The following is a 25,659-nucleotide window of genomic DNA, read 5'->3' as shown; positions in this document are numbered from 1 at the left end:
GGGGGCCGCGTTGGGCGTGTACCTGCTTCTTCTTAAGCACCTAATGTAAACACTTGTTCATTGTGTCACGTGAAGGAAGCACGTTTTTGTCAGATTTGCAGCAAAATAACTTTATCCAAGCTAACACTGTGTGGGAAGCTACATTTTCAGATACAGAGTGATAAATGTGATGCTAAATTAGAACGTTGCTGTCACAGTAAGTTGAGGGTATGCAAAATTGGAGTATTCACATGAAAAGCAGTGCAAATAAATTCCAGGGAAGAGATATTTTCCTTTAAAATTACATTTTAAATGAAGGATTATTTAATTTTGCTATATATGCCAGCTGACTATATGCCTTTGTAAATTTTACACTATGATATTTGCTGAAGAACTGTTGGTGGTGTTAAGCATATTTGATCAACAGCTTAAATTGAACAGCTTGCATGTATACAATAAGTGAAACTATTTTTAAAAAAGGAAAATCCAAAATGTTCAATAGTTACATGGATCTTCTAAGAAAAAGTAGCTTAAATAGAACATGCTTCAAGAGAGAATGAGAGGAAATATTTCCGAAGTCCGAGTTTCTGTGGGACTATTCAGAGTGGGGTGTTATGCAGTGAGCTGTGCTAGCACCTTGCAGTCGAGACCGAGAGCAGTACAGCTACAGAAGCAGAGGAGCAGGGCAGCACTCAGTTATGACTCAAAATCATGCTTCAAATCCCTGCTTTTTTTCTGGGTCCCTAGAGGCGATAAACTGCACTCGTTCTTTTCCTGGAGTACCTTTTTCCTCTTGCATGCCAGCTCAGCTGCACTAGCAGGTGTATTAAAGGGGAAGAGAGCCAAGAGTCCACCCGATCCCTTTCTGCCAGCTGGAGAGGGATGTAGTAGGTCACATCTGGAGCTGTGGTAGCATGCATAGGGGATTATGGGGGGGTGTCTGATAGCCTCTTACCCGCGTATGTGCATGAGTAGCTTTATTCACATGAGAATTCCATTAAAATGAATGAGAGTAATGAATTGTGAGTAAATTCCCTCGTTTTGCTGTAAGCTTGGATTCTGAGCAAGATACACAACTGAACGATGTTTTCAGCAATAGGAGGTTGTACATCATATTTTGCGCAATGTAACTTGTAGCTTGTAACTAACCTTGTAGGTTTACAGCTCAGGCAAGTGCTTCGGTCTCGGGCAAAATGGTGGGCATTCACCTCAGAGCTAAAACCACTGTTCGTGCAGCAAAAGTCCCTGAGATGTCAGATGCATCCACCCAGACAGGTCTGGTAAGAAAGGACACATCAGTACAGGCAGTGGGTTGCGGCAATTGCCCAAACCCCTCTCCTGACGAAAGGGTAAGTACCTGCACAAGGTGTGCACAGGTTGATGACCTGTTACGTCAGGTGGCTGAAATGCAGGAAATGGTTAAGAGGCTGCGCAGTATTAGAGGAGCTGAGACAGAGCTAGACAGGTGCTTTCAGAATCATGTTCCTGTGGCAGACACCTCTGAGAATGAGGCACCATGGACCCTGGTGACTCAGAGGAGCAGGATTCCACATCAGCCTGCACTCTCCACCATCACAATCAGAAACAGATATGAAGCCTGAGGACACGCATGAGCAGGGTCTGCAAAGTCCCCTGCAAGGGGAAACTGTACCAGCAACATACAGTGGACACCGTAAAAAGAAATGACGAGTGCTCGTGGTGGGTGACTCTCTGTTGAAGGGTACTGAGGCACCCATCTGCCGACTTGACAGGGAGTCACGAGAGGTATGCTGCCTTCCAGGACCCAAGGTTCGAGACGTTGCTGAGAGGGTGCCACAACTCATCAGGAAAACAGACTACTATCCACTATTACTATTTCATGTAGGCATGAATGACACTGAGAGACGTAACCTGGGTAAAATCAAGGAAGGCTTTTGAGCCCTGGGGGAGCAAGTGAAAAACATTGGAGCCCAGGTGATCTCTTCCATTTTGCCAGTTTGAGGGAAGGGAGAAGCCAGAAACAGGCACATAATGTATATCAACTCCTGGCTACGTGGCTGGTGCCACCGTGAGGGGTTTGGCTTTTATGACAATGGGGTGTTCTTCAATGACGATAACATGCTAGGGAGGGATGTAATCCACCTGTCTAAAAGGGGTAAGGGACTCTTCAGCAGTAGGCTGGCTAACTTGGTGAGGCGGGCTTTAAACTGAAGGACTTGTGGGGGTGGGATTCATTGCGAAAACGCTCACACCAGCAAGTCCAATGGGGGAGTAAGTCAGGCCAAGCAGTGTGGTGATAAAGATTCCTTAGCTGTCTCTGAAGGGGTGAAACAGAAGAGTAATCACCTCAAGTGTATGTATACAAATGCATGCAATCTAGGTAACAAACAGGAGGAACTGGAGCTCCGTGCCCACTCAGAAGGGTATGACATCATAGGAGTAACTGAAACATGGTGGGACAACTCAAATGACTGGGGGGATCACAGCTTTAGTGGACACTGGTGCACAGTGCACCCTAATGCCATCAAACTATATAGGGGCAGAACCCATCAGCATTGCTGGAGTGACAGGGGGATCCCAAGAGCTAACTGTATTGGAGGGCAAAGTGAGCCTAACTGGGAATGAGTGGCAAAAGCACCCCCTTGTGACTGGCCCAGAGGCTCTGTGCATCCTTGGGATAGACTACCTAAGGAGAGGGTATTTCAAGGACCCAAAAGGGTACAGGTGGGCTTTTGGTGTAGCTGCCTTGGAGATGGAGGAAACTGAACAGCTGTCTACCTTGCCTGGCCTCTCGAAGGACCCTTCTGTTGTGGGGTTGCTGAAGGTCAAAGAACAACAGGTGCCAATCGCCACCACAACAGTGCGCCGGTGGCAATATCGCACCAACAGAGACTCCGTGATTCCCATCCATGAGTTCATTCACTGACTGGAGAGCCAAGGAGTCATAAGGAAGACCCACTCACCCTTTAACAGTTCCATATGGCCAGTGCGGAAGTCTAATGGAGAGTGGAGGCTAACAGTAGACTATCGTGGCCTGAATAAAGTAACTCCGCCACTGAGTGCTGCTGTGCCAGATATGCTAGAACTTCAATACAAACTGGAGTCAAAGGCAGCCAAGTGGTATGCCACAATTGATATCGCTAATGCATTCTTCTCCATCCCTCTGGCAGCAGAGTGCAGGCCACAGTTTGCTTTCACATGGAGCGGCATCCAGTACACCTGGGAATCGACTGCCCCAGGCATGGAAACACAGTCCTACCATTTGCCATGGACTGATTCAGACTGTACTGGAACAGGGAGAAGCTCCAGAACACCTAGAATACATTCATGACATCATTGTGTGGGGCAACACAGCGGAAGAAGTTTTTGAGAAAGGAGAGAAAATAGTCCAAATCCTCCTGAAGGCCGGTTTCACCATAAAACAAAGCAAGGTCAAGGGACCTGCACAGGAGATCCAGTTCTTAGGAATCAAATGGCAAGAGGGACGTCGTCAGATCCCAAAGGATGTGATCAACAAAATAGCAGCCATGTCTCCACCAACTAGCAAAAAAGAAACATAAGCTTCTTCAGGTGTTGTGGGTTTTTGGAGAATGCATATTCCAAATTACAGTCTGATCGTCAGCCCTCTCTATCAAGTGACCCGGAAGAAGAATGATTTCAAATGGGGCCCTGAGCAACAAGAGGTCTTTGATCATATTAAACAGGAGATAGTTCATGCAGTAGCCGTTGGGCCAGTCTGGGCAGGACAAGATGTAAAGAATGTCCTCTAGAGCGCAGCCGGGGAGACTGGCCCTACCTGGAGCCTCCGGCAGAAAGCGCTAGGGGAGACCCGAGCTTGTGCTCTTGGGTTCTGGAGTCGGGGATACAGAGGGTCCGAAGCCCACTATACTCCAACTGAAAAGGAGATATTGGCAGCCTGTGAAGGGGTTCGAGCTGCTTCAGAAGTGGTTGGTACTGAAGAACAACTCCTCCTGGCACCCTGACTGCCGGTGCTGGGCTGAATGTTCAAAGGGAGGGTCCCCTCTACACACCATGCAGCTGATGCTACATGGAGTAAATGGCTTGCACTGATCACTGAGTGGGCTTGAGTAGGAAACCCCAGTCGCCCAGGAATCTTGGAAGTGATCATGGACTGGCCAGAAGGCAAAGACTTCGGATTATCACCAGAGGAGGAGGTGACACGTGCTGAAGAGGCCCCTGTTCACTGATGGGTCCTGTCGCCTTGTGGGAAAGCACCGGAGATGGAAGGCTGCTGTATGGAGTCCTACACGACAAGTAGCAGAAACTGCTGAAGGAGAAGGTGAATCGAGCCAGTATTGCAGAGGTAAAGGCCATCCAGCTGGCCTTAGACATTGCTGAACGGGAAAAGTGGCCAGTGCTATTTCTTTATACTGACCCCTAGATGGTGGCAAATGCCTTGTGGGGCTGGCTGCAGCAGTGGAAGCAAAGCAACTGGCAGCGCAGAGGCAAACCCATCTGGGCTGCCACATTGTGGCAAGATATTGCTGCCCGGGTAGAGAACCTGGTTGTAAAGGTACGGCATGTGGATGCTCACGTCCCCAAGAGTCGGGCCACGGAAGAACATCAGAACAACCAGCAGGTGGATCAGGCTGCCAAGATTGAAGTGGCTGAGGTGGATCTGGACTGGCAGCATAAGGGTGAACTATTTCTAGCTCGATGGGCCCATTACACCTGAGGCCATCAAGGGAGAGATGCAAAATACAGGTGGGCTCGTGATCGAGGGGTCGACTTGACCATGGATGTTATTGCACAGGTTATCCACGAATGTGAAACATGCTCTGCAATCAAGGAAGCGAAGTGGGTAAAGCCTGTGTGGTGTGGGGGACGACGGCTGAAATATAAATATGGGGAGGCCTGGCAAATTGACTATATCACACTCCCACAAACCTGTCAAGGCAAGCACCATGTGCTTACAATGGTAGAAACAACGACTGGCTGGCTGGAAACATATCCCATGCCCCACACCACCGCCAGGAGCACTATCCTGGGTTTTGAGAAACAAGTCCTGTGGTGACATGGCACCCCAGAGAGAATTGAGTCAGACAATGGGACTCATTTCCGAAATAACCTCATAGACAGCTGGGGCAAAGATCATGGCATTGAGTGGGTGTATCACATCCCCTATCACGCACCAGCCTCTGGAAAAATTGAATGGGAGAATGGACTGTTAACAACTACGCTAAGATCAATGGGGGGCAGATCATTCAAGCACTGGGATACACGTTTAGCAAAAGCCACATGGTTAGTCAACACGAGGGGATTTGCCAATCGAGCTGGCTCTGCCCAGTCAGAAATCCTACATACTGTGGAAGGGGATAGAGTCCCTGTAGTGCACACAAAAAGTATGCTGGGCAAAACAGTCTGGGTTCTTCCTGCCTCAGCCAAAGGCAAACCCATTCGTGGGAGTGCTTTTGCTCGAGGACCTGGGTGCACTTGGTGCGTGATGTGGGAGGATGGAGAAGTCCGATGTGTGCCTCATGGGGATTTGATTTTGGGCAAAAACAGCCAATGAATTGAATGGCACAATGCGAACTGCTATATAATATTGTGTGTCGTCTCTGTGTTGTAGCAATGATATCATAGTACAAACCTCCCAATCCATGGAAGATAAACTGTGAAACAAGCCGTGCAGCAGTGATGGAACAATGACTGACTCGGTATGCAGCAACCCAACGCCACACACACCATCTCTCCCACCCTGAATGACTGATACAACAGATGGAGCCCAGAGTCATGGACTGGGTGAACTCTATGGACGTTTTCATGGACATTTTACAGGGAAGGTCCATAAACCAAGGGAATGATGTCTGTGTATTATGTTAAAGGATGGGAAAGGGAGAGGGGGTGGTTGGTAAGGTTGTATTGGATGGTATGGGACCTGGGCATGGTATAAATGGTATGGAATAAGGGGTTGAGAATGTGCTGGTTTTAGCTGAGAAGGGGTTAATTCTCATCGTGGGGGGTCGGCTACCTTTCCAGCTTCCCACGCTGCATGGCGGGAGACTGGGAGGGGCGGGGCCACGGCCGGGGCGGCTGACCCCGACTGGCCAATGGCATGTTCATTCCATACCATGTGACACCATGACCAGTATATTAAGGGGGACAGTTTGCGGCTTGGGGAGGTGTGTCGTCGGGGCGTCGGGCAGCGAGCGGCTATGTCGTGTGCCTTTTGTTTCAGCGGTTCACCCCCCTCCCCCTGCCCCAGTTTTCGTGCCTCTCATTGTTTTCCTTTCCATTTAATTTTTGATGATTTATTTATTTATTTTAATTATTAAACCATTCTTATCTCAACCCACGAGCATTACCCTTCTGATTCTCTCCCCCATCCCACTGGTGAGCGACTGTGTGGGGCTGAGTTGCCGGCTAAACCACGACAACATCAAACCCAGCAAAAGAGCTCTCTCTGTTTATCTCTGCATCTGTGATTATTGCATCCCTAAACTTGGACAACAATTCTGTGTAATTGCATGACTCGCAACAGTGAATTTATCATCATTTTTCCTGTTAGAGTTTATTTGAGTCCTGCATGGTTTTTGTGAGATACCATGTGCCTCTGGTCATCCCTGCTTGTGTGCAGGATGAGCTTGTGGGACAGCATCACTGAGCCAGCCCTGTGGCCTTGCAGCCACTGGATGAGAGCAGCACGAAGCCAGCGGTAGATGCAAGCAACTGCACGTGGTTCTGCTGCTGCCATATATGTTTCACTTGTGTCTTAGCAGAGTTGCAGTGGACCTGGGCTTCGGGTGACTTTTATGTTATAGCCATCTGGTATTAGTGGAAATGTGCAATGGCTAATTTTTAAAACAATTAATTACTCAGTGTCCTTAGGCACATCAGGAGTTTCATTAATGCTCAGAGGGCTTGCTTGCACATGTCTGGACTGTTGGGTCCAGCCTTGTGGCATCTCCCTCCCTCCCTGTATATGAGTACACAGAGAAACTTGCACTGACATGGAAATCTTGGTTTTATTACCACATCTGTTAGGACATCTGTAGTAAGCATTCTAAAAAGATATCAGAGTTGCTACCTCCAGAGTCACAAGGGAGAGGCATTTTTTTGACAAGAAAGAGCAATGTATGAGAAAGACTGAGTGGGAATAATATGTGTGTGAGTAAATGTAGCCTTTGCACTCTGATGGTTCCAGTTCTTAATTTGATGTTTGGGAACAGCCTTTGACTGAAAGTGGGGACAGAAATTTTAATTGGCTGTAAGATGAAGTGAAGTAAGACTGTGATGTGGAGTTATCTGGCAGAGTAGTGGATAAGGAGGTACAATGCAGGCAATGCTGAAGGTCTTTTTCCTATATAGATTAATAAAAAGCATAAACTGATTTGCAACAATAGCAATAAACTATTACCATCCTATACTGGCAGAATCTCTCTGGGTAACTTCTCATCTATTCAAGGAGCACGAAGTGTTACTTTTCTGTTATCATTAAAATAAAAGCAGAATTAATTCTAAAACTTGAACAGAAAATTTCAGAGCATAGAAGTAGTAAAGGTATGCCAGACTTTTTTAACATGTGGCATTCCAGTTTCAAAACCTTTTTGTATACACATTTGAGGTTTATAATGTAAACCTATGAGGTTTAGCATATAAACCTTTATAAATCATATAAAGCTCTATTGATGCTACCTTGTAAGTAAATTTAATGTCAGGTTTTAATGGGTTTTAATCTGAGTGAGAGAGACAATAAAAATATTCTTCCATAAGTACCTACGACAATATTATGTCTGTTGCTATTAAAAACATTTTCTTATTTTGTGCAGTTTTATGCAACCCATCCATGTTGTCATGCACATGTGCAGCTTAATTTTTCAGTTAAGTATGTGCCAAAGTGTAAGTCATAACTGCAATGTATTAGTCTCATGTTTTTTATTATACTTCTCTCAATTCTGAACTTATATTTTCCTTATGCATCAACTTCCTTTTTAATTTGTATGTATCTTTTGGACCTGCCTTTGACCACCAACAATCACCCTAATGTGGTAGACTATGTTATATGTGCAGCTCACATACATATTTCTAAAAATTGTGCATGTATTGATTTAAAACCTGTTCTTCCTTGGGACCAGTCTTCACTCTACATGTTATACCTATCATTTATATTTTAAGAAGCTTAGGGTAAGCACTTCGTCCCTCTCTTTTGTCACGTCTGTAATGTCAGTTGAAGATAATGAGATTTATTTTTTGTGAGCTGTTACATACTTAGGTTTATACAGACCAGTAGAGTTTGAAAGTAATGTTATATGTGATGAGGACAAAATGTGTTGTATCATACTTAAGTGTAATTGATATAGATATAAGTATGTATAATTAAGTATATAAATAATGTTGGTTTGTATTAAATAGATCAGTTACAAATTGGTGTGGGTTTTAATGGATACATTATGTCACTGGTAGTGTAGGAGTATGAAATATCTGTAGTTTTGGATTCTGAAGGAAGTTATCTCAGTCTTGTTGCTCAGGATTTGTCATGAGGTTCTCTTACAGTATTGAGATTTGTGAATTATTTGCTAATAAACTGATAATCAGGATTTATAATTATACTGTATACATTCCTTGCACAAACTGAATTCTTTTTTATTTTATTTATTTATTTATGTTTTTATGACTGAAGCATGGTTTTAGCTAGGGCTATCTTTCATGTATCATTTTCAAATACTATTGTGGTGATTATAGCTTTTATTTCTATTAAAGGAAAACTTCATGCGGTTAAACTATTCCTATTACATGAGCATTCACTCTTTGTACATGCCTAAACATAAAGAACTGTTTAGTATTAAAAGGATTATTAGTAGTGCTTGGCTTTTTATTTGCATTCCAACAATTTTTGCACTTCACTTCTGTAAATGCCCCGAAGGATAAAATGACAAAAATGTAGCATTAATCTAAACAATGCATTTATAATGTCCAAAAAATATTTCTGACAGTATATTATATATTAAGCTTCATAATAGTTCCCCAGGTAAAATGCAACTCCCATAAAGGTAGGCTGAAGAGAAATATGATAACAGTACTCAAATGCATAAATGGATGTTACAAAGAGGAAAGAAATTACATAGAAGTAATGGGGTGAAATTGCAGCAAGAAATATCAAAATTAGATGTTTAGGAAGCAGGACAAAAAATAAGCAATGAAATATTCTATTGGAAATGCTTTGATGTGGAATATGGGCCAGAAACGCGTTAGGTTCTTTATCATCTTCAGTTCCTATTATTTTTAATATTGAATAATGTCTCATCATTGGCTGTCACCGATTCATTTGTTATGAAATCTAGTTGACTAAAGCTAGCTACTGGTATTTCTTTTTGTACCAGTTATAAGCATTTATTAATGAAAATGGATATGTAGAAGTGTATGTTGTGCTTTTGGGCTCATGAGGGTTATATGTTCTTGTCCTCTTTGAAATTTTCAAGAACCACAAAAGAAAGCCAGCCAAGTCTGCCTGAGGTTGGTGCAGCTCCCACTCACCTTCCAGTCCTCTAGGGGATGTGGGAAGTTTTATGCCTTTATTTGTGCAAGGAGAGCAATTAATTTTATCGATAAGACATCCTTATGTTTCTGGATAATGCAGAATACTAATGTATAGTTTGAGCTCACATATATTTTGAACATTTCCCAATTGTTATTATGTCCATTCTAGTCCTGGAATAACAGTCCATTCACTGCATTTTCTTTCAATCTTTGGATATGTTATATACTTGAACATAAAGTACTTTTTACAGCAGAAAAAGAGCTCAATAAGCATCACTCAATTCCTCAGTTCTTTGAGGTAGAATCATAGAATCATTAAAGTTGGAAAAGATCTCTAGGATCATCAAGTCCAACCGTCAACCCAACAATACCATATCTCCTAAACCATGCCCTGAAGTGCCATGCCTACGTGTTTTTTGAACACCTCCAGGGATGGTGACTCCACCACCTCTCTGGGCAGCCTGTTCCAATGCCTGACCACTCTTGCATTAAAAAATTTTTTCCTAATATCCAATCTAAACCTCCCCTGATGCAACTTGAGGCCATTTCCTCTTGTCCTATCACTAGTGTACTTTTAATTTAACTTGGGATGTTTTGAAGGTCACATGCAGCACCTATGAAGAAGTACACAAGTACTTTTTTTCTGCAGGATGCTTAATTTTAAAATATTCAGCTTACTCACAATCTAAATAAAGGCAAATGTATGCACCATGATTTCAAGATATGTTTTAAAAAACCCCAAACGAGCCAAACCAAAACATTACAGAATTTCTATGGGTAATCTAAAAGATTATGTTTTGGGGGTGTTATATGTGAGTCTTTAAACTTTGACATGGGATACTCAATCTCATGAGACTTCCTCTTCAGTTTTCTACTTTTTTTGTTTTGACTGTAGTGAGAAAAAAGTGCTTGATTAATATTATCTTTATATATACACGTATCAAAATTTAGATGTCATAAGATCAGCATCATGCTTGGGTTCATGGGGGAAAAAGTACTGATTCTGTTATTCCCATTGGTTGTTTTAGCAAGACTACATGTTTTTGAATATGTGCTGGCATTTATTTGTTAGCTCATCAAAATAAGCAATGCTTATAATCGTGTCAGTAAAAGGTTTTTCTTTATATTAGGTTTCTTGGACTTGAGTGTATGGAGGGAACTGTGAATTGGAATACTATGTAAAATCATGGAATAGTAAATAAAGGTCTGGGTTTAGGATTTGGTTTGAGGGTTTTGGTGACTACAAAGCTGAATAAAAATGCATAAGGTTTGATAAGTTGCTTAGCCTTTTTATGATTATACAATCATGGTAAAATTTGAGTGGCTCAGTTTCTGATTGTTCAGTCTGGGGTAGGTTTTTCAGAGTACTCAGAAATAGAGACTTATGAAATCAGAGGTCACTTAATAAGTATGAATCTTTACCTCTGCATTTCTGTCTACCTATCTAAGATCAGTGACACTGTAATATTTAATTAAACTTTGTTGGTGTTTTTGAGAGGCTTGGTTTGAAGGCTCAGTAGAGCAGAGAGAAATTTACTTCATTTGCTTGTAAATAAGCGGTATCCATTCTCACCTCTGCTTTTGCTCAACGGCATGCCTGAGAGCCATTTTCTATGTCAACATACAATTTTTGAGAGAGAAAAATCTCCTAACCTACTTTGCAATGTTTAATTTTTAACCTGACAGTACAGTTCTCGCTAATTGCTTTAAAGTCCTTTAGCTGTCTATTCCCTGATTCTTTCCCAGAGGCATGATTTAATTTTAAAAACCATAGTGTATTCAGCTCTAATTATTGGAGGGCTTGTTCTAGACACATAGTAAGGTATGTTAATGACCAAAAACTGTATCAGCTGAAGTCAATGTCAGTACTAACTCAAGGACACTGTCATTTAGCTTCCATAAAATCTCTGCTAATATCTTTTACTCTGATGATAGTCAGATTCAGGCAATCTGCACGATATTTTGAAATAATCTTATTGCCTTGGTTTGCAATGCAACCGGAACAAGTCTGGAGTAAACTTGTGTTCTGGAAATATTCATTTGATCACAAAAGAAATGTAGTCTGTTTCCATTACATATTAAAAAACAAAACCAAACCAAAACCCCAAACCCATTCTTATTTATGCCAGTGAAATTCCCACAACTGGAGTTGCAGCATGTAGCTAAGAATAGAATTTTGTTCTTTTTTAAGTAACTTCTGTGCTGTTTATGTGGATGCCTTATCTAATGAAACATGTTATTTAACAAATAATTTTATATACTATTGGAATTTAGTGTGCTGCTGACATTAATACATTTTCTATATCTACAAATGTTGTATTTATTAAAAAATTCTTAAGATATTTTGCTTTCAGCTGAAAAAACAGATTGCTTTATGCTCACAGTCAAAGTGAGTTTAATATAGAAAATGATAGTCCTGTTACTGTCAGGAATAAGTTGGGTTTTTAAAAAATGTTGTAATTTAAAATAGCCAATATACATAAAAATTGCTTTGACTGCATGGGGACTTTTAGGTATTATTGTTCTTTTTTATCCAGTTCTTAGTCTACAATCCACTGAAGCTTATGCTTGTGCTTAACCTTCAGTTTGTGAAGAACCCCCACAGAAATAAAATGTGCCCTCACGATATCAAATCTTCCAATTCTATATGTAGCGTATTCTGGTTGCCTCCAGATTTTTCTCTCCTGTCAGCAAAGTATGGAAGTACTGATGTTTCCTTGGCTGCTTCTGTTGTATTTTACAATAACTTACTAGATCCTCAAAGCAGCACCTCTCTTTGGCATGACTGCAGTAATATGCAGTGTTGTTCTGATATGATCTGGACTTTAAGCAAATCTGTAGATTGTGGTAAATTTAGGGTAATATATCACAGGATCCTAATGATAAATTATTATTCAAACTTGCTCTAGGTCAAAGCTATAGACAATATACAGAACCTTTATAATATATATACAGTAAGATCTATCCAAATCTACCCAGGAGATGGAATAAGAGTATGGGTGGAAAACCATAGGGATGCAATCAAGATTTCACATGACTACTGAGAGGTTTTCCATCAGGTTCTTGAGTGACTTCTATTTGTTCATTCCAGGAGGACTTATGATTTCTGTCTGGTAGAGAAATTACTATGAAACCAGTAGTAGGCAATACTACCCCCTAAAACATCCTATTACTGCCTGACAGTACATACTTGCAAGCTTCTGGGTTCCCCAAATGCATCCTGGGCTACAGGTTCCTTGAGATGGCTGCATATGTGCTTGTTTGCACTTGATTTCTTGATGAAGATAACACAGCCAAGCTTGTCTGTCACTCTGGTTCACCTTGTCTTCACTGCCAGACAAGCTCAGTAGTAAAGCAAAGATTTCCTTGCTCCAACTAGGGAGTAGTCTGTCAGACAAAAAACTTGGAAACAAAACATAAATAGTAAAATAAATAAAGCATATACCTCAAGCTTCAGTTAATAATGGGGTACCTTTCTTGTTACCCACCTTACGAAGCATACTTCAGAGACTTCCTGTTTTTCAGAGCTGTGTCCCCATTGTTTATGGAAACTGTTATCTAGGTGAATACCTAAATACTGAATCTTGCTTTTGATGTCTTTTATTTATAGTATTTCTTATGGTCTGATTTTCACATAGTGAAATCCTGCTGTAGACAACCTGCAATTCTCATTTGAAAATTAGCAAGAGCATGGTGATGTAGTCCCTGACAGATCAGATGCGTAGTTGGTTTTGGTTTTTCCTTTTTTTTTTTTCTTCTGAAAACAACTTCTCTTTTCCCTCATTCTGTTTTTTCCTTCTTCCTCCTACATAGCTTCCTGAAGATATAATGAAACCCTTTATATAAATGGAAATGATGCATTGATTTTTTTTTTTAATTTGTTAGCTCTCCTATGCAGTTTTTCATTCTTACTGAGTCTGTTAGCTAAGAGATACCAAGCTGTTAGTTCAAACTAGCAGAGAGAAGTTAGCCTAGGTATTCTTCATAGTGTCTTGGAGTTTGTAAATAAATACCTTGTAATAATTTTAAAAAATAAAAGTCATTGTATGCACATTTTCTATTTCCCATGACTTGGGCAGGTTGGTAGCTTTCTGTTAAGAATGCACCTGGTGCAATTAAACATGCTGTCACCATAGACCTAGTAACAAGATACTTTGCCCAAATTGTCCCCTCAGCCCATTTATTACCAGCTTGGGAATTCTAGTGTTGCATACATCTAAGATATAATTATAAGAAACACACTTCTGTAAAGTGAGCGTGGTATCATGCTTTGCTTCTGCAAAGGGAGCGTGGCATCAAGAGTAAGCACTTCCAGATGGTAGGCAATATAACAGAGCATCAGGGTCAAAATCAAAAATGTCTGAAATCCGATGGCTTATTAAGGAACAGACGTTGCATCCTCTGCCAAAATGGTGGGAACTCGCCTCAGAGCTAAAACCAGTGTTCCTACAGAGAAAGCCCCAGAGATGTCTGATGCATCCAGATCCTTCTCCTGGTGAAAAGGTAAGTACCTGCACAAGGTGTACACAGGTTGATGTGTTGTGTCAGGTGGCCGAGTTGCAGGAAACGGTTAAAAGGCTGAGCAGTATTAGTGGAGCTGAGGCACAGATAGATAGGTGGTTTCAGAACCACATTCCTGTAGCGAACACCACTGAGAACAAGACACCTTGGACCCTGGTGACCCACAAAAGCAAGGTTCTGCTTCAGTCTCCACCATCCACCATCACTACCAACAACAGATATGAAGCTTTAACAGCTGTAGACACTCACAAGCATGGTCTGCAAGGTGCAACTCTACCAGCAGCACAGAGCAGATACCATAAAAAGAAGAGACAAGACCTCGTAGTGGGTGACTCCCCATTAAAAGGCACTGAGGCACCCATCTGCCAACCTGACAGGGAGTCATGAGAGGTTTGCTCCCTTTCGGGAGCTAAGGTCTGAGACATCACTGAGAGGATGCCACAACCTGTCAGGAGCACAGAATACTATCCGCTGCTACTCTTCCATGTAGGCACAAATTATACTATAAGCCAGAGCCTGGGCAGAACCAAAGAAGGCTATAAAGCCCTGGGGGGGCAAGTGAAAAATATTGGTGCCCAAGTTATCTTCTCCTACATCTTACCCGTTGGAGAAAAATGGGCAGCCAATAACAAATGAATAGTGCAAATCAACTCTTGGCTATGTGGCTGGTGCTGTTGCAAGGGTTTTGGCTTTTATGACAATGGGACATTCCCCAGGAACCATAGCCTGTTAGGGAGGGATGGAATCCACCTGCCTAGAAGGGGCAAGGGAATCTTTGGCAGCAGGCTGGCCAACTTGGTGAGGTGGGCTTTAAACTGAGGAACTCAGGGGGAGGGGGCCAAAGTGGCAATGCTAATGCCATCACATACAATGGGGGAATAAGACAGGCCAACCAGAGCAGTGATAAAGCTGCCGTAGTGGCCTCATGCAATGGAAACCAGGAGACCAACCACCTCAAGGGTTTGCATGGCTGTAGTAGGTCCTCGTACAACCCTCCGGGGAAACCTGTGTGCTCAAGCACCTTTCTGAAATGCCTGTACACCAACGCACGCAGCATGGGGAATAAACAGGAGGAACTAGAGGTCTGTGTGTGGTTGCAGGGCCATGATCTCACTGCAGTCACAGAGACATGGTGGGATAGCTTGCATGACTGCAATGCTGTCATGGATGGCTACAGGCTTTTCAGGAAAGACAGACCAGCAAGGTGAGGTGGGGGAGTTGCTCTGTATGTGAGGGAGCTACTGGAATGCATCGAGCTCTGCCTAGGAGTGGAAGGAGAACAAGTTGAGAGCTTGTGGGTAAAAATTAAGGGCCAGCCAAATATAGGCAACACTGTTGTGGGCGTTTGCTACGGGCCACCTGATGAAGAAGAGGAAGTTGATGAAGCCTACAGACAGCTGAAAGTAGCCTCGCTATCACAGGCCCTGGTTCTCATGGGGCTTCAACCACCCTGATATTTGCTGGAAAAGCAACACAGCGAGCCATGCACAATCCAGGAGGTTCCTGCAGAGCGTCGAGGACAACTTTTTGATGCAGGTGGTGGAGGAGCCAACAAGGCGAGATGTGCTGCTCGAACTTATTCTAGCAAACAAGGTAGGGCTGGCTGAGGATGTGAGAGTTGGGGGTAGCCTTGGCTGCAGTGACCACGAGATCGTGGATTTCAGGATCCTGCGTGGTAGAAGCAGGGAGACAAGTAGGATTACAACCGTGGACTTCAAGAGGGCCACCTTTGGCCTCTTCAAAGACCTGCCTGGAGGAATCCCATGGGTTAGGGCTCTAGAAGGCAGGGGGGTCCAAGAGAGCTGGTCAGTATTCAAGGACCACTTCCTCCAAGCTCAAGATCGGTGCATCCCCAGGAGGAAGAAGTCAAGCAGAGGAGCCAGGACACCTGCATGGATGACGAAAATGCTTCTAGAGAAACACAAATGGAAGAAGGAGGTTCACGGTACGTGGAAAAAGGGACTGGCCACTTGGGAGGAATATAGGAATGTTGTCAGGGTATGCAGAGATGCGATGAGGAAGGCTAAGACCCTTTTGGAACAAAATCTGGCAAGGGATGTCAAGGAGAACAAGAAAGGCTTCTTCCAATATATCAGCAGTAAAAGGAAGACTGGGGAAACTGTAGGCCCACTGCTGAATGAGGTGGGGGCTCTGGTGACGCAGATATGCAGAGAAGGCAGAGTTACTGAATGCCACCTTTGCTTCGGTCTTTACTGCTAAGGCTGGCCCTCAGGCATCTCAGCCCCAAGAGGTGAGAGAGAAAATCTGGAAAAAGGAAGACTTCTCCCTGGTTGAGGAAGACTGGGTTAGATAACATGGTGTTATATTGTTATCTGGGATAGAGTTAATTTTCTTCACTGTAGCTGGTACAGTGCTGTGTTTTGGAATTAGTATGAGAATAATATTGATAACACACTGATGTTTTAGTTGTTGCTAGATAGTGCTTGTATTAGTCAAGGTCTTTTGCAGCCTGCCATGCTCTGCCAGGTATACAAGAAGATGGGAGGGGAGGGGGCACAGCCAAGATAGCTGATCCAAAATGACCAAAGGGGTATTCCATATCATATGACATCATGCCCAGTATATTAACTGGGTGGAGTTGTCTCCAGTGATCGCGGCTTGGGGAACAGTGGCATCGATCGGCGGGTGGTAAGCAGTTGCGTCATTTGTTATTTTTTCCTTTCCTCCCGAGGTTTCACCTCTCTGTTTGTCTCTTGTTATTTTCCTTTTCATTACATTTTTAAAATTGCTATTATTATTATTATTATTTTATTTTAATTATTAAACTGTTCTTATCTCAACCCACGATTTTTTTTTTACTTTGGACCTTCCAGTTTTCTTCCCCATCCCACAGGGTTGGGGGGAGTGAGTGATTGGCTCTGTGGTATTTAGTTGCTGACAGGCTAAACCAAAACAGTCCTTTTTGGTGCCTGATGTGGGGCACGAAGGTTTTGAGATAATAACAGTTGCTGGTCACAGCATTGACTCATCTGTTCTCAGTATTAGCTTATCAGATCTACACTATGCTGTCTTTGAAGTACATGTTAAAGATTGGTGTTGGTTTCTGTAGTTTGCTGTGCTCTGCAGGGATTAGTGTTTTGCCTAGGAGATCTGTTATTAAAACACTGGCCTTGAGCTTTATTGGTTATTTGGGTCTTGCATGAAAGCTGTTACTGTACTTCGCGTACCACCTCATAGAGACAATTAGCAATTATACCTCCTCCTCTGAGAGGTTTTTTATGGAGGATATACAGAATGGCACCTTAGCTACCTTCTTCTATGATGTATCCTCCTTCATTACAACTTTTCAGTATCTTGAACATCCTTGCGTAGTTAAGATATACTTATTGGTGTTTCTTGAGCATATTGTTTCAGTTTTGTCTAAGGTTAATAAGCAGTTTAAGAATATCACTCAGAAATCTGCCCCAAGGCTTGATAGTTACAGGTGGCAGGGTATGTGGGATAGTATGGGCAAATGCCTAAGACAGTGGGCACCTCCAATGTTTTGTGACTTCACCCCTGAACAAGTGCAGAATCCTGAAAAATTAGTATAATATTTGGAGGAAGTATGTTGTTACCCTGACAATTCCAGAGAGATACAAATCACTGCAATGTGCTGGGGCCTGCCCCATGCCTACCGAGCCCTGTTTAACACTATTCAGTACCACCAAGGGGAAGAGAAGGCCGCTGGATCTAGAAAGACAAAGACAAGGAAAGCGACAGTAACTGTGGCCACTCAACCCCCCATGACAGGTACTGTGGCTACACCAACCCTGGCGACAAACACTGCAGCCACTCAGACTCCCATGACAGGCATTGCAGCTGAATCAGAGTATCAACCCATGCCAGTATCAGTCATCCCTATACACAACAGGAAATCTTGGAAGTGGACGTCAACTTGTTTAGAAAGAGATGATGGAAGAGCAGGGCCATCACGAGGAGAGGACTTGGAAGAGGAAGAACTCATAAACGAGACTGAATCCACCCAATCCCTATCCTTGAGTGAGTTGTGAGATATGCCCAGTAAGATTTTGGCCATTGTCTAGGTGAGCACATTGTCACCTGGCTGCTCCGACGCTGGGATAACCGGGCCAGTAGTCTGGAATTAGAGGGAAAAGAAGCCAAACAACTGAGATCCTCTTCCCCAGAAAGGGGCGTTGACAAAGCAATTGGAAAAGGGACACAAGCCCTCAGCCTCTGGAGGCGACTCCTGTCTGGAGTGAAGGAAAGGTATCCCTTCAAGGAAGATGTTATATATTGCCCAGAGAAAGGGACCACCATGGAAAAAGTTATCCAGTACCTGTTGCGTTAATGGTAAGAGTCTGAGGAGTGGCTAGGGAGAGACCCTACCGTTGAGTCACGAGGTTCAGACAGGACCCCCTTGCTTTCTAAACTCCTTCTCAGAGAGGAATCTAGGTGCAGCTAAGTCCAGTCTTAGTCTCAGACTTGGTCAACGGTTTATTTTCTAAGGGTCGTAGAAGTAACCACTCATCAGAGTATTTGCTGTTAGTAACCAATTTGCCAGATGCCTCGGACGGTAGCGTTCAATGAGATCATGGCTAGATTAATGAATAGTACAATTTATTAAAGCAACAGATACACAGGTTCTTTGGATTACCAGTGATAAGATTGTTGGTTACAAGACACACACATATACTAAGAAGATGAGTAACACTGCTAGGCTACAAATGCATTAAGCAAATATGAAGCATTGGAGATTTAAAGTGAAGCTATAGAGAGGTTTCTAAGTTTTCCTGGGGAAACAGATGGTATACCCAGATGTTTTGATCTTACCCAAAGGCATCCCAGTGGGGGGGAAGGAGGCTCAGCCCGTCGACTGGTCCCAGAAGTCAGAGTGGTACACGATGATATCTTCCCCAACACCCTCTTTCTCTTCACACATTTTATACTATTTTTTACCTTTCAGGCAGAGCTTGAGTGACTCTAGTCATACATACCTTTATTATGATTGGTGTAAAATTTCCTCGCTTTACTTTTAAAAGCATAGACTAGAAGAAATTCAAAGTGCATGCCCAGTGAGGGGTGGTCGCACCTTAGAAGTGGGTAACTTTTGGGATGGAGGTGTGTTTTGGTATTGTAATGATATTGTAATGAGCAAAGTTCACCAAAAGGACAGCATTTTGCCAAAAGTATGATGGACTGTTGGCCCAGGGTGGCAAATATGCAGCGTACCAGCTCCATGGTACCTCGAGTTCCCATTTATCACAGAGCCTGGCCGCAATGCCTCCACACCGCTCCACCCTCCGGACAGCTCCTCTTAGAGTCAGTACACCAAATTTTCCTGGCATTGCCAACATCTATGGTTACTAGGGAACTTCCGTGGAATGGATTCCTCACATAGCAGCTGCACTTCACCCTGACAGCTTCTTCAGTGCTGTACCTTTTCTAAAAACATAAGTTTAATTTCTAAGTCACCTACAGCAATTATTCCACAGTACCTGAGGGAATTAGCTGTGCTTGAGGTGATTTATGGTGACCTGGACAATGAACAGTCATCCAAAGATCCAGACGAAGCTCAGTGCACGCAACCAATGTGGCAGAAGTTTGTATGGAGCACACCATCGTTGCATGTAAACTCGTTGGCAGCAATGTCCTGGAGAGATGAAGAGGCACCAACGGTGGGGGGTGTGAAGCAAATATTTCTTCTTCTGTCTTCTCGGCTGTGGAGAAACTGTCCTGGAAAGTTCTAGCAACTTAAAGAAGATAAATCCTACTTCCCATATACAGACCAGTATCTCAGCCATTAGGAGTAAGTGTTCCTTTACTCAAGAGAGAGGATATACACCATGGGGCACTCTATGGTTCTACCTGCGTGATCATGGTGAGGACATGAGGAAGCTCCACAATAAGCAGAGGATCCCCTAACCTCTTGACACCTAGCAGAAGGTGGGAACCTAAGCAATGGGAGGGAATGGAAACAGATCCCTGTTGGGGCAGCAGGGGAATCCCCTCTTGGCCTCCCTCACCTTCCCAGTTGCCCTTAGACAACAGGCATGGGGCTCTGGAACTTGAGGGCCAGGCAAATGAGGATGTAGGTGAAGGTCCATCCAGGGGGTTGCCTAGGGAGAGTCAGTCACCCCCATGCATTATGACCACCTCTGTTAAGAAGTAAAGGAGGGTAACTGTCGTAGGCGATTCCCTTCTGAGGGGGACAGAGGGCCCAATATGCCGACCAGACCCATCCCACAGGGAAATCTGCTGCCTCCCTGGGACTAGGGTCAGAGATGTTACTAGGAAACTCCCTGGTCTGGTACGGCCCTCTGATTAATACCCACTGTTGGTTGTGCAGGTGGGCAGTGATGAGGTTGCAGACAGAAGTCTAAAAGCGATCAAAAGGGACTTCAGGGCACTGGGGCGACTGGTTGAAGGATTGGGAGTGCAGGTAGTGTTTTCCTCAATCCCATCAGTGGCAGGGAAGAATAATACTGAAAGGAACAGGAAAATTAATCTGATAAACACATGGCTCAGAGGCTGGTGCCATCGGTGGAATTTTGGTTTTTTTGATCGTGGGGAGGTTTACATGGCACCGGGCATGCTGGCATCAGATGAAGTTCACGTATCTCAAAGGGGGAAAAGGACTCTTACACATGACATGGTGGGGCTCATTGACAGGGCTTTAAACTAGGTTTGAAGCAGGAAGGGGATATAGCCAGGCCAACTAAAGAGGAGCTTAGGTGTGGCGTGCCAGGGTTGGGCATGAAACCGATAGCCCAGCTCAAGTGTATCTACGCTAATGCATGCAGCATGGGTAACAAACAGGATCTGGAAGCCATTGTGTAGAGGGATGGTATGACTTAGTCGCCATCACAGAGACATGGTGGGTTGACTCTCATGACTGGAGTGCTGCAATGGATGGCTATAAGCTCTTCAGAAGGGCTAGGCAAGGAAGGAGAGGCGGTGGGGTGGCTCTATATGTTATGTAATGCTTCAATTGCGTAGAGTTAAGTAATTTTGATAAGTTTGAGTGGTTATGGGTAAGGATGAGGGGGAAGGCCAACAATGCAGATATCCAGCTGGGTGGTCTGTAATAGACCACCCAACCAGAACGAAGAGGTAGATGAGGTGTTCTACAAGCAGCTGGCAGAAGTCTCACAATTGGTTGCCCTTCTTCTAGCGGGGGACTCCAATTTACCAGATGTCTGCTGGAAATACAACACAGCAGAGAGGAAACAGTCTAGGAGGTTCCTGGAATGTGTGGAAGATAACTTCCTGACACAGCTGGTAAGTGAGCCTCCCAGGGGAGGTGCCTTGTTTGACCTACTGTTCACAGAGAAAGACTGATGGGAGATGTGGTGGTCGAAGGCTCTCTTGGGCTTAGCGGTGATGATGTGATAGAGTTCTCAGTCCTTGGTGAAGTAAGAAGAGGGGTCAGCAGAACCACTACCATGGACTTAAAGGAGGGGAGACTTTGGCCTGTTCAGGGTACTGGTTGGGAGAGTCCCTTGGGAGGCAGTCCTGAAGGGCAAAGGAGTCCAGGAAGGCTGGGCTTTCTTCAAGAAGGAAGTCTTAAAGGTGCAGGAGCAGGCTGTCCCCAAGTGCCACAAGACGAACCAGCGGGGAAGCTGACCGGACTGGCTGATCAGAGAGATTTTGCTAGCAATCAGGAAAAAAATTAGAGTCTACTGCTTCTGGAAAAAGGGGCGGTGTTGTGGTTTAGCTGGCAACTCAGCCCCCCCACAGCCGCTCGCTCACTCCCCCACCAGCAGGATGGGGGAGGGAATAAGAAGAGTAAAGCTCGTGGGTCGAGATAAGAACAGTTTAATAATTAATATGAAACAATAACAACAACAGCAGCAGCAACAATAATGCAATGGAAAGGAAAACGGTGAGGCGCAAAACCCGGGACTGGGGGGGAAGGGGGAAATGAACAACCAAAACAAACCGCATGTGACGCAGCCACTCACCACCCACCAACCCGACACCACCAGTCCTGGAGCCGCAACAGCCCTCCCCACGCACAAACTCTCCAGTTAATATACTGATCATGGTGTCACATGGTATGGAATGAATATCCCATTGGCTAGTTAGGGTCAGCTATCTTGGCTGTGGCCCCACCCCTCCCCATCTCTTGCCTACGTGGCAGAGCATGGAAAGCTGGAAATGTCCCTGACTACTACAGGCACCACAGAGAAGAGAATTAACTCTTTCTCAGCCAAAACCAGCACATTCTCCACCCCTTATTCCATACTATTTACACCATGCCAGGGCCCATACCATTCAATACCACCTCACCAACCACCACCCCACACCTTCCCATCCTTTGGCATAACACACAGACATCATTCCCTTAGTTTATGGACCTTCCCTGTAAAACGTCCATAAAAATGTCCACTGAGTTCACCCAGTCCATGACTCTGGGCTCCACCTGTCATATTAGTCTTTCAGGGCAGGAGAGATGGGGGGTGTGTGTGGTGTTGGACTGCTGCATACCAAGTCAATCATCGTTCCATCACTGCTGCACTTTGCTTGTTTCAACAAACATCATCTTCATGGATTGGGAGATTTGTACAATGCTATCATTGATACGGCATATAGCAACCACAGATGCGATGATATACAATATTATATAGCAGTTCGCATTATGCCATTCAGTTAATTGGCTGTTTTTGCCCAAAATCAAATCCCTTTGAGGTACACATCGGACTTCCCCATCCTCCCACATCACCCACCAAGTGCACACAGGTACATGAGCAAAAGCAAGCCCATGAATGGGTTTGCCTTTGCCTGAGGCAGGAAGAACCCAGACTGACTTCCCTAGCATATTTATGTGCACTACAGGGAGTTTTTCCCATTCCACAGTCCATAAGAGCTCTGAATGGGCAGGGCTAGCTTGATTAGCAGATCCCCTGGTGTTGACTAAGTAGGTGGCTTTTGCTAAATGTATATCCCAGTGTTTGAATGTCCCACCAACCATTGCACTCATGGTAGTTTTTATTTCGAAAGTGAGTCCCGTTGTCGGATTCAATTCTCTCTGCGGTGCCATGTCACCATAGGACTTGTTTTTCAAGACCCAGGATAGTGTTCCGGGCAGTGGCGTGGGGCATGGGATATGTTTCCAGCCAGCTGGTCGTGTTTCCACCATTGTAAGCACATGTCACTTGCCTTGGCATGTCTGTGCGAGTGTAACATAGTCAATTTGCCAGGCCTCCCCGTATTTATATTTATTTCAGCCATCGTCCCCCATACCACAGAGGCTTTACCCACTTCGCTTGCTTGATAGCAGCGCACGTTTCACATTCATGGATAGCCTGCGCAATAGCATCCATGGTCAAGTCCACCCCTCAGTCACAAGCCCACCTGTATTTTGCATCTCTCCCTTGATGGCCTCAGGTGTCATGGCCCCACTCAGCTAGAAATACTTCATCCTTATGCTGCCAGTCCAGATCCACCTCAGCCACTTCAATCTTGGCAGCCTGATCCACCTGCTGGTTGTTCCGATGTTCTTCAGTGGCCCGACTCTTGGGGACGTGAGCATCCACATGCCGTACCTTTACACCAGGTTCTCTACCTGGACAGCAATATCTTACCACAATGCGGCAGCCCAGATGGGTTTGCCTCTGTGCTGCCAGTTGCTTTGCTTCCACTGCTGTAAGCAGCTGCACAGGGTGTTTGCCGCCATCTAGGAGTCAGTATAGAGATAGAGCACTGGCCACTTTTCCCGTTCAGCAATGTCTAAGGCCAGCTGGATGGCCTTTACCTCTGCAAACTGGCTCGATTCACTTTCTCCTTCAGCAGTTTCTGCGACTTGTCGTGTAGGACTCCATACAGCAGCCTTCCATCTCCGGTGCTTTCCCACAAGGCAACAGGACCCATCAGTGAAGAGGGCACATTGCTTCTCATTTTCTGACAGTTTATTATAGAGTGGGGCTTCTTCAGCACGTGTCACCTCCTCCTCTGGTGATATTTCAAAGCGTAGAGGGGAATGCTTCCTTTGAACATTCAGCCCAGGAGGGGCAGTCGGGGTGCCAGGAACAACTGTGCTTCGGTACCAACCACTTCTGAAGCAGCTTGAACCCCTTCATATGCTGCCAGTGTCTCTTTTTCAGTTGGAGTATAGCAGGCTTCAGACCCTCTGTATGCACAACTCCAAAACCCTAGGGGTCGACCTTGGGTCTCCCCTGGCAATTTCTGCCAAAGGCTCCAGGTAGGGCCGTTCACCCCAGCCACGGTGTAGACCACATTCTTTATATCTTGTCCTGCCCAGATTGGCCCAAGAGCTACTGCATGAACTATTTCCTATTTAATCTGTTCAAAGGCTTGTTGTTGCTCAGGGCCCCATTTGAAATCATTCTTCTTCCGGGTCACTTGATAGAGAGGGCTTACGGTGAGACTAGAGTCTGGACTATGCATTCTCCAAAAACCCACAACATCCAAGAACGCTTGTGTTTCCTTTTTGCTAGTTGGTGGAAACATGGCTGCTATTTTGTTGATCACATCCATTGGAATCTGACAACGACCATCTTGCCATTTGATTCCTAAGAACTGGATTTCTCATGCGGGTCCCTTCACCTTACTTTGTTTTATGGCAAAACCAGCTTTCAGAAGGATTTGGACTATTTTCTCTCCTTTCTCAAAAACTTCTTCCGCTGTGTTGCCCCACACGATGATGTCATGAATGTATTCTAGGTGTTCTGGAGCTTCTCCCTGTTCCAGTACAGTCTGAATCAGTCCATGGCAAATGGTAGGACTGTGTTTCCACCCCTGGGGCAGTCGATTTCAGGTGTACTGGACGCCGCTCCAAGTGAAAGCAAACTGTGGCCTGCATTCTGCTGCCAGAGGGACTGAGAAGAATGCAATAGCAATATCAATTGCGGTATACCACTCGGCTGCCTTTGACTCCAGTTCATACAGAAGCTCTAGCATGTCTGGCACAGCAGCAGTCAGTGGTGGAGCGACTTCATTCAGGCCATGATAGTCTACTGTTAGCCTCCACTCTCCATTAGATTTCTGAACTGGCCATAAGGGACAGTTAAAGGGTGAGTGGGTCTTCCTTATGACTCCTTGGCCCTCCAGTCAGTGAATGAGCTAATGGATGAGAATCAGTCACAGTTGGTGCAATATTGCCGCCTGTGCACTGTTGTGGTGGCGATCGGCACCTGTTGTTCTTTGACCCTCAGCAAACCCACAGCAGAAAGGTCCTTCGAGAGACCTGGCAAGGCAGACAGCTGTTTAATTCCCTCTGTCTCCACGTGTGCTGGTTTTGGCTGAGAAGGGGTTAATATTCACCACAGGGTGTCTGCTACCTTTCCAGCTTCCCATGCTGTGCCGCGTGGTGGGGGGAGGGGGGCAGGGAGGGGCGGGGGCATGGTGGGGACAGCTGACCCCGACTGGCCAATGGCATGTTCATTCCATACCATGTGACACCATGACCAGTATATTAAGGGGGGGGCAGTCTGCAGCTCGGGAGCAGTGCAGCATCGGGTCAGCGGGCAGTGAGCGGCTGCATCGCATGCAGTTTGTTTCTGCAGTTTGTTCCCCCTCCTCCTTCCCTTCCCCCCTCCCCAGGGCTTTGCGCCTCTCGTTCTCCTTTACATTGCATTTCCGTTGTTGTTTCTTTTAATTTTAATTATTAAACTGTTCTTATCCCAACCCACGAGCGTTACCCTTCTGATTCTCTCCCCCATCTACCGGTGGGGGAGTGAGCAAGCGACTGTGTGGGGC

General features: G+C 44.7%; 1 protein-coding gene across 1 annotated transcript in view; it reads left to right on the top strand.

Moving 5' to 3' along the window:
- LOC142049882 (potassium/sodium hyperpolarization-activated cyclic nucleotide-gated channel 1-like) overlaps window positions 1–25,659 on the top strand; it is a 307,027-nt gene that overhangs the window by 1,033 nt on the left and 280,335 nt on the right. The gene's annotated exons all lie outside the window — the stretch shown is intronic.

This window comes from Phalacrocorax aristotelis, chromosome W, assembly GCF_949628215.1.
Source record: "Phalacrocorax aristotelis chromosome W, bGulAri2.1, whole genome shotgun sequence".
NCBI lineage: Eukaryota > Metazoa > Chordata > Aves > Suliformes > Phalacrocoracidae > Phalacrocorax > Phalacrocorax aristotelis.
This window is presented reverse-complemented; position numbering and strand designations above follow the sequence as displayed.